We start from the raw sequence: 17,744 nt of genomic DNA, 5'->3' as shown, positions 1-17,744 counted from the left end.
TGATAAATACAGTCTGCAAAGCACATGCAAACACCAAGAATATGACAAACACAACCAACTACACATTTGCTAACTTATGAAACAACTCTGTTAGGTTTCCCAGGGAAGCACTCAGTATAACCAAGAGTTTGAATCTCACCCAAATAGACATCCCTATGGAGGGGGAAGAGAGGTTCAGCCTGTCAACTGATCCCAGTAGTCAGCGATGTCCTTCCAATTTGTCTGTAATGGTGACTTACCTGACATTTTCCTCCCTTGAGCCATTTTTATACTATTTTCTTACTTTTAGGTGGAGCTTGACACATCTAGTCATACGTGTCTTCACTGTGATCAGTATAAGTTTTTATCACTTTTTCTTTAAAGGTATAGGCTCAGAGAAATTCAGAGTGCATGCTTAGTGAGAGGTGGTTGCACCTTGGAGGCAGGTAGCCTTTGGGATGGAGGTGTGTTTTAGCATTATAATGGGACTATAATGAGCAAAGTTCACCCAGAGGACATGACTTGGTTATCAATTAGAGTCGGGGCTGGCCGTGCAGTCTATCATTTCCACAATACCGTCAGGTTCACCATCCCTGCTGTGATAGCACTGAACCTGGCTGCGGTATCTTGACTCTGCTCCACCCTCTGCTCTATCTCTTAGCATCAGCACACCAAGCTCCTCTGGTGTCACCAGTACCTAAGGTTGCAAGGGGACTATCATGGAACAGATTCCTTGCATATCTGCTGCATCTCACCCTGGAAGTTTCCTCAACGCTGAACTTTACCTTAAGATCTGGACTTATTTTTTATTTGTGGACTTATTTTTAGACTCAGTAAGTCACCTCCAGCAATTATTCCACAAAGAGTATAGTTAGATATACAATAAGAAAAAAAAATGATTAGTATAGGTTCTGTTGATTGTAGTTGGAGTAACAAAAGTGAAACAAAGGTGAATATATCATATTGCAGACTTTCTGTCTTGATCTTAGACCTGCCTTATCACTATACACCTGCCCAGCAATTTCTGGGATATGTCTGACCCTGTTTACTGTCTCCAGACATGATACTGATGCTGGCTTGCTGACAACTTTCCAGCTTGACCTTGGATGTTCCCTGTCTGGGGATCTGAACTCTTGACTGAACTTGTTTATCGTCACCAGACCTGTTCTTCTGGTCTGACAGCAGGTATTTCCAATTTTGGAGAATAAGGGGTTAATAACAGTAAAAAGATGTTGTGAATTCTGATGCAGTGATAACCTGTCTTCAAATTTCTCAAGAAAAGACAGTGAAGTTGTAAGGACAAAATAAAAGGCGTGGAATGAAAGGGGAACCAAGTCCCAGCAACTGAAAGGATGTTAATATTAGCTAGAAAAATGAAACTGAGCAACAGTTAGAGCTGTTGTCAGTGTATCAGGTGGCAGCAGCAATAGCTGCCTTCTGTCTGTACAGTGGTTTTCAATGAATGACATGTCTCAGTCCCTTTCCCTGTTACTCTGTCTCCAAATCCACATCTAGCTCCAAAGTTAATTTGTCATTTTGGGTAGAATAAACTTTGGGTTCCCGTTACAGATGATATTAAAGAAAAGTAATGTGTCACAAGAATTAAAATTACAAAAAGGGGACTCATGCATGGGCTGTTTCCCTTTTATGACCAAGCACAGTAGTAACAGCTGCAGGAATTCAACATTGTGTATGCTTGAATAAGTCTATGTGCAATACAAATGAGTGATCAATGGGTTTAGCGTACTGCAAAAAAGAAACAGGACTGAAAAGCTGTGTATAGTAGTAAACACTGTAACAGCTCAATAATCTTCTATAGAAAGCCTTGTTGCCATCATAAAGTATTGTGAAGTGGAAGGAGAACTGATACGCCGTTTTAATATTTTCTATCATTCTGGCTGAACTAGCCTTTACAGAAAGAATACGTGACATGTAATAAAGTACTTTGAAACAAGAGGGGGAAGAGCTTATGAGACTGCTGCCAAAGAGCTGTCACATTTGCTACTAAAAAAGGGCCAGATTATACTTCTAAAACTGCTGTTCCAAGGACTCTTGGCCAAAGGGTGAGACTGACCTCTATGCTGCTATAGATAGATTTTCAGATAAGGTTGCTCAGTGCATACTGGAGTGCTTTAGAGAAGGAGAGGGGGGAAAAGAGAAATCAGAACTTAAAGAGCAACCAGAGGCAATTGGTTTAAGAGAGCAAATAATAACAGATCTCAGTTGCTTCTAATTTTGGCATAATTTTTGTTGTTTATTTATTTATTTATTTTGAGGGGGGAAACTGGGTTTTCTTTTTGATTTTGTTTTCCATTCTAAGATACTACCTTAACAAACAGAATGTAGCTATCAAATATTTTCTTAGTGTACTCACAATTTTTGCAGGCATTCTAGTAAAAACTCGCTACTAGAAATATATTTGCTGTTCATATAGCAAATATTTGACAGAGTAAATTATGAATTTTTAATCCTTTTCCACCAGATACCTGACTTGCATTTATCCATTCACTGAGCAAAATTTATGTAAACAAAAATAATATTGGATATTGAATAAACATTTCAAATGAGCAATATAAAATCTGTGTTGAGAGAAAATACATGGTGAGTAGCTGTAGGCAACGAACAAAGTTGAGAAAGTATTAAGCTACTTGTGGACACTTGACGCACAGAAGAGAGACTAAATGTTATTATTTACTCTGAAGTATTTACTTTTCTCTGTTCTGTCTTTTTCCACACTTTCCAAAGTTTTGATCTGATTATATGGTGCCAACGAAGGGTACAGTGCCAGAGGACTGTGACATCCTTGAAAGAGATTTTATTATTGTTATTGTTATTGTTATTATCTAATTTTAGTGATAAGCACTGAAGTAGTAGGGATGTCTACTGATAAACAGTACAAATACATTTTGAAATGCTCAGAAGACTATCAGTAAGAAGAGGTTATCTCTATTATCTCTGTTGAGCACTGATACATAGAGACAGTGTTTCATAAAAAAAAAAAAAAGAGCAAAAGATTTTTTAGTTGTGAAGGCCATCTTCTATCTAAATGTGTAATGGGTGGATGGAGGGAGAAATTTTGGATATACAGTGGCAAGGCAGGCAGAGAAAATATTTTTACTATGTTATGAAACTTGACATGATAAAGAAATATTAATAATCCAGGAAGTTTTTCTACATTGGTATAAAACCTTATATGTGATGATAATCACTATTTCCTAGCAATTCTGTTCCTCTTTGACGCTTGGTACCTGCTCTCATGGGGTAACACTTTGCCTCATATTGTCATGGAAAATAAATCACTTAGTATCAAGTAAGACAGGATTAAAAAGTAAAGGATACTTGTTGAAAGGATGATCAGCTATTACCTGCTTTAGGTATGTTTCCCCCAGGTAGACAGTGGAATATGTACCCTTAAACTTCTCCTAGCCTGAATATGTTTCTGCATTGCCTGTTCTGAGTACATCTCTGCTGTTTCATCAGTTTCAGGTACAAATGCCCTCTGGCATGCAGGGCCTATGGGCCTATGCTGCTCATAATTTACGCTGAAGCTCACAATACATCAAGAAGCTAACCTCCAAATATATTTTTACTGTGGTCTAGACACCTTCTTTAAAGGACATGGTACACAAGAATGAAGCAAGTTCTTCTCTTCCATTCAGTTTTATCCTGACTTCACACATGCCCTAACTACACAGCCCCGGGAATGCAATACATGGCCTCACTTTCATGCTGTAAAAAGATCGTTTTGGTGAGCTGTGGTAGAGCCCTCACGTTACTCACTTTGTCCGGGGGAAAAAAAAAAATAAAATTAAAAGATAATTATACTTTGCCAACATGAATCTTAGAAAAGATCACACACAGTTTTTTATATATTGTGAATATAGCCCGTCTGGTCTAGTGAACTAACGCTCAGCAGCATGCAGCAGTATGCTCAGCATCTTGGTCTGTGAGCAGGGATCACTGCCTAGGGTGGACACATTTAGCAATACAGATATAAACACTGGTGTCCTTTCAGGGCACAGGTCCTCCCGCTGTTACTGCTCTCATAAATAAGATGCAACATTTCTTAGTGTCATTGCTCCTGCTCAGCCTCTACTGAGATTCAGACACCTTTTTTCTGCAAAATATAATGTGGTACACTTTGGGTTTACAGTCAATTTTAGTACACGTATAGATGTGAACTAATACTAATCATGATCTGCTAATACGAGGAAGACTAGAATGATGCAAAACAACAAATATCAGCACATACTTCTCAGTCTTGGTTTTATGATGGCTAGTAAAAATCCTTAGGCTTTGGCAAAAGCTTGTAAAGGAGTCCAAGACCCTTCTTTGCTTTTCTTCTGGTATACAGTTCTTCTTCCAGGCCATGAAATATCCTCGCATTTCTGCAGTCAACTTTCTCCTTACAGTCTCTCTCACTCCAGTTGTGCAAGACTAAATGTGAATGGGCTATACTGGAAGGTTCTCATGTGCATAATGGAAAGAGAACTGGGTGCACACCCTTGCGTTACTGATGCGTTGGTTGTTGTAGATGAAAGCTAAGCTGATGTCTAGAGAAATCTCCTGTATTCTTCATGAGAATCCTTCCTATGCATAACTGTTGGGGAAGGACTGTAAGCTTTATTATGGACTGCACCCATCCTGGAAAGGAGCAAGAGTCTTGGTAAAACTTTCTGTTACAATTGTCAACTGTCCTTTCCAGATAATTCTTAGACAAGTTACCAAAGCCTTTACTGGGTAATTTGTTACCAAGTTATCCAAGTAATGATATTTTTCACATTAAAAAATAATAATAAAAAAAAATAAATCTGAGTTGCATGCATCTCTTTGTTGAATATTATCCCATTTAAGTCATCAAAGTTTAATGACTCTTGTTGTCTGCTCTGTGATAAAAGCAAGAAATCTCATAATACCACCTGTGGGATTTAGCTCAATGCTGGGCTGAAAGTCAGCAGAAAATACATGCAAGGTCTGGGTTCAAAGAGATGTTTGCAACCTGATACTTGGTGCTAGCACTCTGCACTAGCACTGAATTTAAAACATAGCTCCTAAACTCTAAATAGACTGACTTCTTCACGTCTTTGTATGCAATGCTTTATGTTGGAGCATATATGCTTTTATTTGGAAAATCATCTGCATAAAATTAACATTTAAGACTCAAGAATGGGTCACTCCTGAATATATTCAGTTTTCTGTTTTGTTTTTAGTTTCTGTTATTTTTTTCCTTTTATGTTGTTGTTGTTTTTCTTTATGAATCTTATTTAAAAACATGCAAATAGCTATTATGTTCCAACATTTGAATGTTGGGGTTCAGTCACCTGTTGAAGAAGGCAAGTATGTTTAGGGTAAAAACAAGATTTTCATTAAGGAGATCCAATGAAAAATGAGAAATAACCTTTAAAGCAAGAAAGACAGGTTTAACATCTTTTTTTCTCTCTGCTCCCCATGGCTATAATTCACACTAATTCCCCTGAGGTACCAGTCACTATTTCATGAAAAGTGCCATGACAAGGAGAAAGGTATCATGTATCAGGTAGCCTTTGTATTCTTGCTATAGCACTTCCTCTTCACCCACTCTCTAATATATATGGCTCAATTATCACTTATGAGACTAACCTGTATCATGAAAAGGGGAACTAGAAACAGCTTTCATTTGTAATTTCTATAAGATATATTGTCTTTTGAAAACTGTAAGTGGATGTTTGTGCTGCTGAGTAGGTTTGCCCTGTATTTGAGGAGAGTGACAAGAGTTCTCTCAGAGACTTAGTCTGACAATCACTGAAATAAAGGGGAATATTACTTTTTATTTAACCAAGTAACTGTTCAGTCTTTAGCAATGAAATATAGAGTAGCATGATTCTTTGTGTGATTGTAAAAATGCTTTCTTAATCAACACTGATAGATAGTCAACTTTTTGGCCTTATTCGGTTGTAGAATTTCATATTCCTCCGTATCTGTGCCAGATTGTCTCCTTAAATTCAGCTCTAGTTCAAGCACTTTTCAAAAGGTTTGACCCTTTGAATTTACAGTTTTCTTCTGAAGCGTGGTGCAGGTGCAGTGATGGGACTGAAAACTCAGACCAAGCTATTTCCTGGATATTAGAGATGAAATGTATAACCTTTAGAATTGGTCACACATGCTATCATCTTGAGGTCAAACAGTGGGATCATAGGAGTAGGAAAGACCTGGGAATAATTCAGTTCAAACCCTATGAATTGTAGATAACTGCCCAGCACAGGACATCTACTTTATATGACCTCATATATCACAGACAACATAACACTTTCTAGCATACTGTTACAAATGGAAGATTTACAGCAAAAGATCAAAGCTCACAACTATACTGTAGAAAAGAAAGCAGAATCACTATCTATGTTCAAGGTTCGTAGAGTCAGAAGAAATCTGAGAGGTAGAATTTTCACCATGGTGAGCTTTTATCCACATGTAACTCTCATGTAGCACTTTGATTACACAAGCTCATCAGCTTATACTTATCTTAAAGTAGCTTGTTATTTAGACCCTGCACACAGAAAGTGCTTCCTCTGGATAGGGAAGGAAATCCCCTTCATAGGAAACATAGCTTAATGCCTCCCAGATGTGTAAGAAAAGTGAAAAATGATAGCTCATTTGATGCAGGGCTTATGACTTAGTGAGCTTATTAGTTGTCTGAATGAAGAGTTGTCTGCCTTGCATTTTTTCAGTTTCATTTAATGTACAGACAAAAGTAAATAAATAAATAAATAAAATGTATTATGCTGCTTGTTATGATTTAATCTGGCAGACAGCTCAACACTGGAAGGAAGGAAGGAAGGAAGGAAGGAAGGAAGGAAGGAAGGAAGGAAGGAAGGAAGGAAGGAAGGAAGGAAGGAAGGAAAGCCAAAAGCAGGACACTGTTCATGCCAAATAGGAAAAGGGAAGAGGGATTTAATAATCTTTTTAATGTCTATCAAACTATACATTATTTTAAAGAATTCAAATTTCTCTGGCTACCTTTACTAATCTACCTGATATTTAGCGCCAGTTGATTTGTTTATGGGAGAGGCTATTAAAGCAAAAAGAGAGCTAATTTTCTGTCAGCATAACAAAATCTGGATTGTCGATAGCAATCATTAGAAGGATCTATAATTAAAAATTGATCTGAAAAGGATTATTATTGTTAGTATTTTTATAGGAGATAATGATTAGACTAGTTTGAAGACAGATGAGAAAGAAATATGGCATGAAGTATGCCATATTGATTTAGGAAACCATTAAAGAATACAGAAGCAATTTGAGGGGTGGAATATTTCTCAAACTTTCATGCACTGCATCCCCTTAACTGGAAATATGATTGCCACCAGCTGATCACCAAGGAAATACCACTTCACTCACTTGGTGTTTAAATAACAAAACTACAAGATTAGAATGGTTTGTTGAATCAGAAGGACAATCATAGATAGAATAGTTTGGGTTGGAAGGGACCTTAAAGATCATCTAATTCCATCCTCCCCTGCCATGGGCAGGGACACCTTCCACTAGACCAGGTTGATCAAACTCCCACCCAACCTGGCCTTAAACACCTCCATGGAGGGGGCATCCACAACTTCTTTGGCCAACCTGTTCCAGTGCCTCACCATCCTCAGAGTAAAGAACAGTAAAGAATTTCTTCCTTATATCTAATCTATCCTCTTTTAGTTTAAAGCCATTACCTCTTTTCCTATCATTACACTCCTTGACAAAGAGTCTCTCTCCTTTTTTCCTGTAGGCCGCTTTAGATACTGGAAGGTCTCTAAAAGTTCTCTCTGGAGCATTGTCTTCACCAGGCTGAACAACCCCAACTCCCTCAGCCTGTCTTCGCAGGATAGGTGCTCCAGCCCTTTGATCATCTTTGTGTCCCTTCTCTGGGCTCACTCTGATAGGTCCATGTCCTTCTTAAGTTGGGGGCCCCATTCTACTCTATTCCATGTAGAGTACATAAATGTAAATAGTTCAAATCCCTGCACATAGATCTTTCATGGTACAAGGAATTTGTAGACCGAATCTTTAACTTTAGCTCCACCTGCTCCTCCTCAATAATGTTATTGCTTTTTCCCATGTTCAGATTCTTTGTGTGAGTGAATGTCAAGACAGCAATTTAGAACATACTCCTGACATACTCCATACCAACTGTCTCAAGTCAATGTACGTATCATTCTTCTGACACGCTATCAACAAAACACAGATGACATTGTGCAATATTTCACCATACAAAACAGCTGTAGCATTCAGTGGACTTTGAAGTGTACATGGGATAGTTTCTGTATAAGAAATATATACAGAAGGAACAACATTCAAATGTATTGATTGTACCAAGCTAATACAGTTTGAAGTTGCTATAATATGCTTGTATTCCTTCTTTAATGTATAAAATGTCACATAACATCTTCATATAATTTACTAACTGAATGTATTTAACACATTACCCCCAAATCTGACTTTCTTTGAGTGCATATGTACTTTTGACTGACATACAAGAAGAATGTCAGGAACTCAGATCTCAGCATTAATCACTCCAGAATTAATATTAACCAGTCAGTTGATTGCTCCAGTTGTCCATTAAGTACATACACCTATAACAGTATTCAAATATTGATATGGCATTATTTGCACAAGAAGAGTTGGTAGGTTAAAATTTGCCTAAAGCACCTCAGATTTTCCAAAAATCTGCAATTATGGGACCCTCTCCAGACTTCAAGATTTGTATCATAACAAGAAAAATATCTTAAGTTATTTTAAGGATTTCTTACATGTGATGCATAAAATTGGTTCTTGTTAGAATGCAATTATAAATACTTGGAAGAACTGTGAAATTATTTGTGTAAAACTGGACTCATGCATTGGAGCTATTAGATTGTTCATGGCTTTGACGAACATTAGAACCCTCATTAAAATATCCTTGACATAATTACATATTAAAAAATAAATAAATAAAAATAATATAAAAATGCAGTTATCACTCTAATGCTTTCTTATTTAATCTTCATGTATAATTTATTCATCATACATTGCCATTGCTAAATCATTTAAGAATAAATTTTCATTGTGAGAGAAGCATCACTGTAGTTAGATAATGTGTTTCCAAGAAAATATATTACTCTAGAGAGAAGAAAATATTTTTAGCTTTCTTATCTTTATTATTTTGCATGATCTCTTTTTATCTCTTCTGTCATCGTTCATCTTTTAAGCTCTCATTCAAAAAAGCTTGTCAATTGCTAAGTGTAAGCATATATTTAGAGTCAATAAGGCTGTAAAACTATTTTTAGAACACAGTTAATTATTTTGCTAGAGATATTTTCACAAGTGAGGGAATCAGAACCCCTCTCTGTGCTTACTCTCCTTCATGTATAAGTCACTCATTATACCTCTGTTTTATCTCTGTAACAGTATAACTATACTGCAACTGTAATGCACATTGACAGACCTGTACTAACTGTTCTCTAGGTAATGTAATAAACAATAAATACAAAGTCACATGACTAACAAAGCTATAATTTATGCCTATGTTTATGTCTGTGAGCATCGATGGAAATGCTTTTGCCTAATTTCAGACAGTCTAAACTTGACAGCTGCTTTGAATTTTGTTCCCCAAATGTTTAATTTATTAACATTCTACCATCACAGAATCACAGAATGGCTGAGGTTGGAAGGGACCTCTGAAGATCATCTAGTCCAACCCCCATGCTGAGCAGGATCACCTAGAACATGCTGCTCAGGATGGCATCCATGTAGGTTTTGAATATCTCCAGAGAAGGAGACTCCACAGCCTCTCTGGGTGACCTGTTCCAGTGCTCTGTCACCCTCACAGTAATGAAGTGCCCCCTCATATTCAGCCAGAACCTCCTGTGCTTCAGTTTAATCATTCTACTAAAGTGTCTTGGTATGCACTGTGTCACTTTCAGCAACAGCTTCAAAGCAGTCTATGTAGTTTTTTTGTCATGTCTGCCAACACCATCCTGATGTTTCAGATATACTAGAACACTTGAAATCAAGCAGAATTCCTATTTTGAGGCAACTGAACTTCATCTTTAAATCCATCAATAATAAACAGAAAAAGTATTTTATTGCCATAGGAAATTTATTCCATCTATCTTTGCTTTCAAATAGGATGAATTACCTTCTGGGGGTTTTCTCACTTTTCATGAGATAAATAGAGTTTAAGGCCACTACTTCATGTCTGGAGACTTAATTTTAGATCACTGAAGTCAGGTGAAATAATTTCTTCTATGTCTTCTATACTAGTTGAATTAACCATCAATCTCTGCTCTGTAACATGATTAAATATTCTATGAAAAATAATGAAAAGTATATGAAATACAGTACATTAAACCTATACTAAGATATATAAAATATTAATATGAAGAACAGTGTGTATAATATTATAAACTTTGATCTGTATTACAAATTAGAAGGTGATTTTGGACTTCAGCCTGCAATGTCTATGTTTAGTTACTCAGTTCATAGGCTTGTAATATGGCACTTGCTTTAAATCTGTTCCTTAGCCTTCTCAAAATGTGGAAATAAAAGTCTGAGAACTACTTTAGAAAGTGAAAAAAAGATAAACCTATGTAGCTCATACTTGTGTTCTAAAGACTTTATAGGAAATGCTTCATAAGCTAGAGAAAGGGGAATAGAACAGCAGAATGATATGATTACATTTTGCTTAAATTTACAAAATTTTTATTTACTTTGTGATACCTATAATTTAACATTATGTTTTTGCAGTTGTGTTTCATTACTTAGTAGGTGATCATGGCCTACAAGTCTAGGTGAATACATGGTATTTGAACTATATCTGAAAGATACCTGATGGTGATCAAGAGCAGGAAAAAGAAATAAGTGAGGTGTTGGTACTTTACAACAGAATGCTAAAGTTTCTAATTTTAAAGTTTTATTAATATTCCTTTAGAACTCTACAGTTTCATGACTTTCAAATTGTTCATTTCTTACCAAATGTTCTAAAAAAGAAACACATCAGAAAATTTGTTGCAGGTAATATTTAGTAAGATAAACTTAATCTAGTATTTCTACACTGTAGTGCAGTTTTGGGCACCATGGTACAAAAAGGATGTGAAACTATTGAAGACTGTCCAGCGAACGGCTACAAAAATGGTGAAGGGCCTAGAGGGGAAGACATATGAGGAGCGGCTGAGGTCACTTGGTCTGTTCAGCCTGGAAAAGAGGAGGCTGAGGGGAGACCTCATCGCAGTCTACAGCTTCCTTATGAGGGGGAGTGGAGGGACAGGTGCCAATCTCTTCTCTCTGGCGACCAGCAATAGGACCTGAGAGAATGGGGTTAAGCTGAGACAGGGGAGGTTCAGGTTGGATATCAGGAAAAGGTTCTTCACCGAGAGGGTGGTTACGCACTGGAACAGGCTCCCCAGGGATGTAGTCATGGCAGTCACCCAGCCTGTCAGAGTTTAAGAAGCATTTGGACTCAGTCATATGGTCTGAATTTTTGGGTAGACCTATGTGGAGCCAGGAGTTGGACTTAATGATCGTTGTGGGTCCCTTCCAGCTCGGGATATTCTATGATTCTATGATTTATTCCTAATTCTGTTTTAAAAAGTAGTCTCAGGCAGGAAGATGCTCCAAAGGTCTGATTTAGCTGAGTATGTGCTAAACAAAAATTCTGATAGTGGGCCAACTCCTGGGAGCCTTTTAAGCTCTGCTTCTTTCCTAGCCCTGGTAGTTCTGTCTAAGTCCTGTAAAGCTCATGAACTCCTCACTCCATAGTGAAGATAAGAGAAAAAAATGCATTTGCCATTTCTACAACATGCTGTTTAGGGGATATGCTGTTCTGAAATACATTAGGATAATGTAGCAAATGCAAATTACCACTGATTTTACAGCCTCTCAAATCTCACAGATGCCTTGTCCAATTACCCTCAAACTTTCTAGGGGGAAAAAATCATCTTCTTTCAGAACACCACACAAGAGAAATTTCTAATAGAACAGTCTGATGTTAAAATTAGGTAGAAGGATCTAATTGAGCTTATAATGGAAGGTACTTACAACCTTAGCCATAGAAAGGAGCCACAGCTCCAAAATATAGACCATTTCAGAAAATCAGAAAGCTTTAGACAGACTGTTTATTTGCCTGACAGAGTATTCAGAAATGGGGGCAAGAATAGTATCCAAGACAGGTCTGTGTTTATCACTGTGTGGATATTGCCATTTATTGTATGTAGGAAAACAAACAAACAAACAAAAACCACACTTTTGCTGACTAAACATGATCTGCATTTATGGTAAAAAACTATGAAAGCAAGTACTTTAAAGACTGCATTTAATTAAAGCTAGATGAGTTATTCTGTTTCTGTAAATATATAACACATGATTAAAAAAATAATAATAATAAGTAAATGATATTAATCTGTCCCTAGCTTACCTATTAAAACCACTCTTTTTCAGCTTTCAGCTAAGGCACCACAAGGGTTTGCCATCTCCATATTTATGCACACACATTTTTGTAACACATCTGAACATCTTGGACAAAAATTTTGCCCATAAATAGGCAAATAAATAGATTTCCTTCTACACTTTCATGCTTGAAGGGAGACCATCTTTATGCAAGTAATCTGGCCTGCATTCATTTCACTTAACTTGAGGCAGCTAAACTAAGTGGCTAAAATAGGACCTGAGCTGCCATAGGTGTTTCAGATCCCCATTGATTTGGTTAAGAGATGAGGGGAACAACGCTCAGTTAGGTATCTAACACTAGCTGGGATAAATGCAATGGATTTAGTTCTCCCAAATCAGGTAAGATGTGAATAAGAAGAAAGCACAGAGTTGACTCCACTCCTTAATGCAGTGTCAAAGACATCTCTGTCTTGCAAAGGGATTGTTGTTTGGTGCTGGGTTCAGCCAACATGAATTTATTATCCCATTGAATAAATTGTGGGGTATAGGTATGTGTCTCAGAGCATCTCTTTCTCACAAGATCTATAAAGTTCCTGACCAGTGTATACACTGCTCCTTTCTAAACTGAATCTTTAATATAATTTTGGTACAATTTTCTGATTTTGTGTTTGTTTTGTTTTCTCCTCTCCTCCATGTTTTTTTTAGATAGATTCAGCTGAGGAAAGATGCATCCTGTGGAAGTTTAGGAACTTTTGGAATGTATGTAGTGTGTTTTGCTGTTTAAATATCTGTGCAGGGGTGACTGTGATGGACTCTCTTGCAGCTGAACAGATCTAGTGGGTTGAACAGATCTAGTGGATTGATCTAGTGCTGCTTGTGAACAAATGAGTAATATGAGGCTTTCAGTTAGCTATTGACTCAGTTTTATTTATGCACTATTCTGTTCCTGTAATAGATTTTATACTTGGCTTTTATTAATTTTGTGTTGTATGTATCAGTATTTTATTTTTTAAGCTAAAGTCCAGAAATATAGTAAACATGAGTTTTCATTTATATTATATGGATAGAAATTTTGTAGTCTCTTCTGCTGGAAGTATGGCATTTATTTTTGTTATGCTGATTACATTGTACATCTATCCATGTCACAGCACTCTCAGCATTGCTCTGTTCTCAATTTTTTGGTTCTGCTCTTAGGTTTTAGTTTTGCTGACTTCCATCTCTGAACTGACCAGACTAATTTGTCTCTAGATATGGCACTACAGAAAAAAAAAAAAAAAAAAAAAAAAAGATGGTCACAGCGAGCTGATTTTTTTGGAGGAAGATTGAGACACTAATTCAAATCTAGAAGGCAACAATAATGCTTTGAAATAGAACTGTATTAACTAAACAACAGTACACACATTGCTAATGCCTTTTCCATTTAGAATGTAATATAAAAGAGTTAAAATTAAGGCCATTCTGTGCACTGTTCAATAGAGCTTTATGTATTGCTTGCATAGACATATAATAATATGTGTAGAGACATTTTATGGCTTCTTTATTTCTCCCTGGCACTCTCATATATTTTATTTTAGGTACATTCTACACTGTATAGACACCTTTGGCAAGCAGGCACCTTAAAGGCAAGTGGTGCCTTTAAGAACGACAGGCCTTGGCTATGTGAAAACAATATTTTTTTCCTGAGGCTTATAATTTAGGACCACTAAATATTGTTATGAGTTGCAAAATCTAGAATTCTTGACCATTTCTATCATGACTATGGTAATTTTAACGCAAAATAATTATTACTGTATAATCTGTATGATACATAACTATATAATATGTTTACATGTAGTATAGGAAGTATTCACATTCAGGAAGGCAGAGAACTGTGGGTTACCTACAAGCATCCTGTATATGAAAGGACATAAGGATGGACTTTGTCCACATAGACGTGTAGCATGCACCATCCACCTTCTGTCTCCCTCACCAATAAACTTACCTAGAATGATTCGTAGAATAGCTCAAAAGCCTATTCAGATAATGTACCTACAACCTGACACACTTATGTAAGACTGTCAGCAATTTATCTGCCATGGTAATTAGTTTGCTGTATTAGCCAGAAATATGGCTTCTAGTGTCTTCAGCATAGCTCAATGTCTATTTAACTCTTCCACCGTCAGCTATTTTTATGGTCTGATCCCTGAAGTTAACAAAAATACTAGTCTTAAAGACCTGTCTTAAAACAGGTGCCTATTCCTCTCTATCAACCAGACACCTGGTTATAATAACAATAATAATAGAATATTCAAGTTAGTCCCACTCTCACTGGCTTAAAATTTGAGACCTATATGATGATGCAGTGGTTCTTGATATGTTTAAAAACATACACAAAAAGACAAAATATTCTTAATAGCAAATGAGATATGATAATACTTTTTTCTTCTTCAGCTGTTTTTTAACAATCTTATAACTTACTTCTAAACATTTTTTTTGTTACCACTGCTAAAACATGTGGTGTATATCTAGTTCCAGACAAAGATGGTAACTAAGCAGCACCTGTGAACCACCATACTACAAACTGCAGACCTACCAGCAATACAACTGGAAGGAACCCATCCAGGAATTTGAACTCTGAATACATACTGTGTGTGTGTAGTCTGCCACCTGTTCTCTGTGTGAGCATATATTTATACACACACACATATCAGTCCAAGAACATATGGACTTAGGGTGTAGGTAAATTATCTGAATAGGCTTTTGAGCTATTCTCTGAGTTGAAGCTCTAATAATATTTCTAACTTTAATAATGAGGACAAATTCAATCTCAGAAATTTTATTGACATTAGAAAAAAAAAAAAGAGGAAGTGTTTCTGATTCTTCCTTCTACTCAACTTATTTCACTGAATAAGCTTTGCAATATCCTAAAGACGACTGTTCAGGTTCCAAAATTTAGAACTCTGTTAGCACTGCAATTCTTTAATGATTTATACTCTATGCATTCAGTCCCAGACAGGAGAAAGAAAACAGCTTTTAGAAAGTCTTGGATGTGTTACCACAATAATTGTATCAGCAAGGACTTTGGAGCACAGACAAAATACATGAAACAGAGGAACATTCACTATTCACTTAAGAAACAAAGGAAAAGATCAATGTTTGCTCAATGAGGAAGGTCAAAATAGGCAGAACGTAGAGGGAATTCACTGTCAGGACTAGGTTGCAGAAAATGGAAATTGGTTTTTAAATGTGCTAGTTGGTATCTCTGAAAAATCTAGATTATTTTTCAGATTCATTTTATAGAATGCTTGTAGTTAATAAACAGATGGCTACAGCTAGAGAGTACACATCAAGGGATGAAAGAGTGGAGATTTGACCTTGTGTTCTGAGGCAGGAATGGGAGGAAAAAGAAAGAAAGAAGGAAAAATAAAGGAAAGAGAGAGAGAGGGAGGGAGAGAGAGAAAGAAAGAGAGAGAGAAAGAAAGAAGCAGTATACATTCATGCGAAGTACCTAGATGTAAACCTGCAAAGTCAACTTCATTTACTGGACTTTGGAGAAGCAGAAGGTAGTCCAAAGTAGTTACCTGGTAACTAAATGCAGAACTTAATATCAAACAAACAAACAAAAATCTGAGATTTAATGTAATTTTTACTGGTTTTTAGCATACAGTTCTTCACTTTATCAGTACAGCAAGCTGGCTTGTTACATTTCACAGCTGTGCTGAGATTGACAATAATACTGCAGCAAAATGAATGTAGGTTTATATTTGGGAAAGCAGATACTTACATCTCTATAATTAGGCTTCAATAAGGAAAGTAGTTAGTGGTATCTGTTTTCAACAGTACTGTGCCAGGGGTCATGCCTTTCTGAACCAAAAGGGTCAGAAGCAATCACTTCTATTACTTTAAAAATGCTAATTAAAAAGTCTGTCAGCATCTTGCAGTACTGTTTCAGTAATTCTGTCATATTATGAAGACTGTATTCATTAACAGAATATGAAAAAAAATACGAATATAAATAATAGCAAGAAAGACTGGCTAAAATCATCCTTATATAATAATACTGTATATTATATTAGTAAAAAGTAATTTATTTTGTAAGATATCTTTCTTCTATATTCTAACAACACAGAGGAACTTTTGTGGTCCACTCACTGTTTCAGAAAGTTTTGTGTTTCTGTCTGATGATGACATGGAAACATGGCAGTCTAAAAGGTAAAAATGGTAACACTTGGTCATATACAGAAAGGAACAGGATCTTTTTCTCTTAAACAGGATTAGTTTTCCCACTTAGCAAACCTTTTCCTGGGGAAATTCAGGGAAAATCAGATATGTACCATAACCAAGTAAAAATTTACATAATTAAAGCTTCAGTGTTTGACATCTTTCTAAAGGCACACTGGGAAAAAAAAAAAAAAAAGTAGTGCTGCTTTAGGTATTGATGAGGAAAAAAAAGAAAGAAAAAAGCTGATTAGCTGATTTAGGCTATTAAACTCAGAGTGCTCACCATCTGGAAGAGCTGTATACTATATAACATCTGTTGACTTAACTCTCCAGAACATCACTAAAATACTTACAATTAAGAAAAGCAGTGACTATGTACAAACATAGTTGACCATTACTGGAAGAAACACCCTATAACAGATGTAATTTTGATATCATGTAGTTCAACAATGCTTCATGTAATATTAATTGTCCTTTGCAACATATTCTAATTTTAAAATTCATTACTGAATTATTCAGCAGTCTATAAAACAAATGCATGGCTCTGCAGCACCCAAGTTGCTGTATCCATTATAAAATTATATTTTTATAATCTGTAGGTAATTTGTCCTTTAAATCTCATACAGAATCAACAGATGTTTCCAGGTGCTATGACTCACCCTCAGTTTCCTCACTCCCCTGAAAGGTTTCACTTGTGTTCCCTTATTATCTGTTTCAACATTAAATGCCAAGCTTTTATGGTTAGTTTAATTGGTACTATTGCTCAGAGCTTGATAGGCATGTATTTTAGGAAAACAGAACACAGAAAAAAATGTTTTATTTTTCTTGTAATTACTGCTTGCATTTACAAAGTTAGGAATAACTTATTTGTCCAAGCATACTTGGTGTCTCAGTCACAAAAGGTACAAAGTTTATACTAATGGAAGACTAATTTGGTTTCCTCCTATAGGTGACAATACAAACTTGAATGCTTTTTATACCTTCATCTCCCATGAATGTTACAGAAAATGTTTCTGGAGGAAATTATATGACCTGGATTAAAAGTCTGTGTGACAGCTTTGCTAGTGTTATGGAAGAAAAGCTGATTCGATTCTATTCTATTCTATTCTATTCTATTCTATTCTATTCTATTCTATTCTATTCTATTCTATTCTATTTTATTCTATTCTATTCTATTCTATTCT

The 17,744-nt window shown here is 36.1% G+C and overlaps 1 long non-coding RNA gene across 1 annotated transcript in view; it reads right to left on the bottom strand.

Annotated features, from left to right (window-relative positions):
- LOC308191659 overlaps positions 1-17,744 on the bottom strand; it is a 54,893-nt gene that overhangs the window by 24,962 nt on the left and 12,187 nt on the right. The window contains exon 2 of the long non-coding RNA XR_013948187.1: positions 16,492-16,544. This is a non-coding gene — a long non-coding RNA (uncharacterized lncRNA). The remainder of the gene's footprint in view (positions 1-16,491; positions 16,545-17,744) is intronic.

Source organism: Anser brachyrhynchus (genome assembly GCF_964034855.1).
Source record: "Anser brachyrhynchus genome assembly, chromosome: 1".
NCBI lineage: Eukaryota > Metazoa > Chordata > Aves > Anseriformes > Anatidae > Anser > Anser brachyrhynchus.
This window is presented reverse-complemented; position numbering and strand designations above follow the sequence as displayed.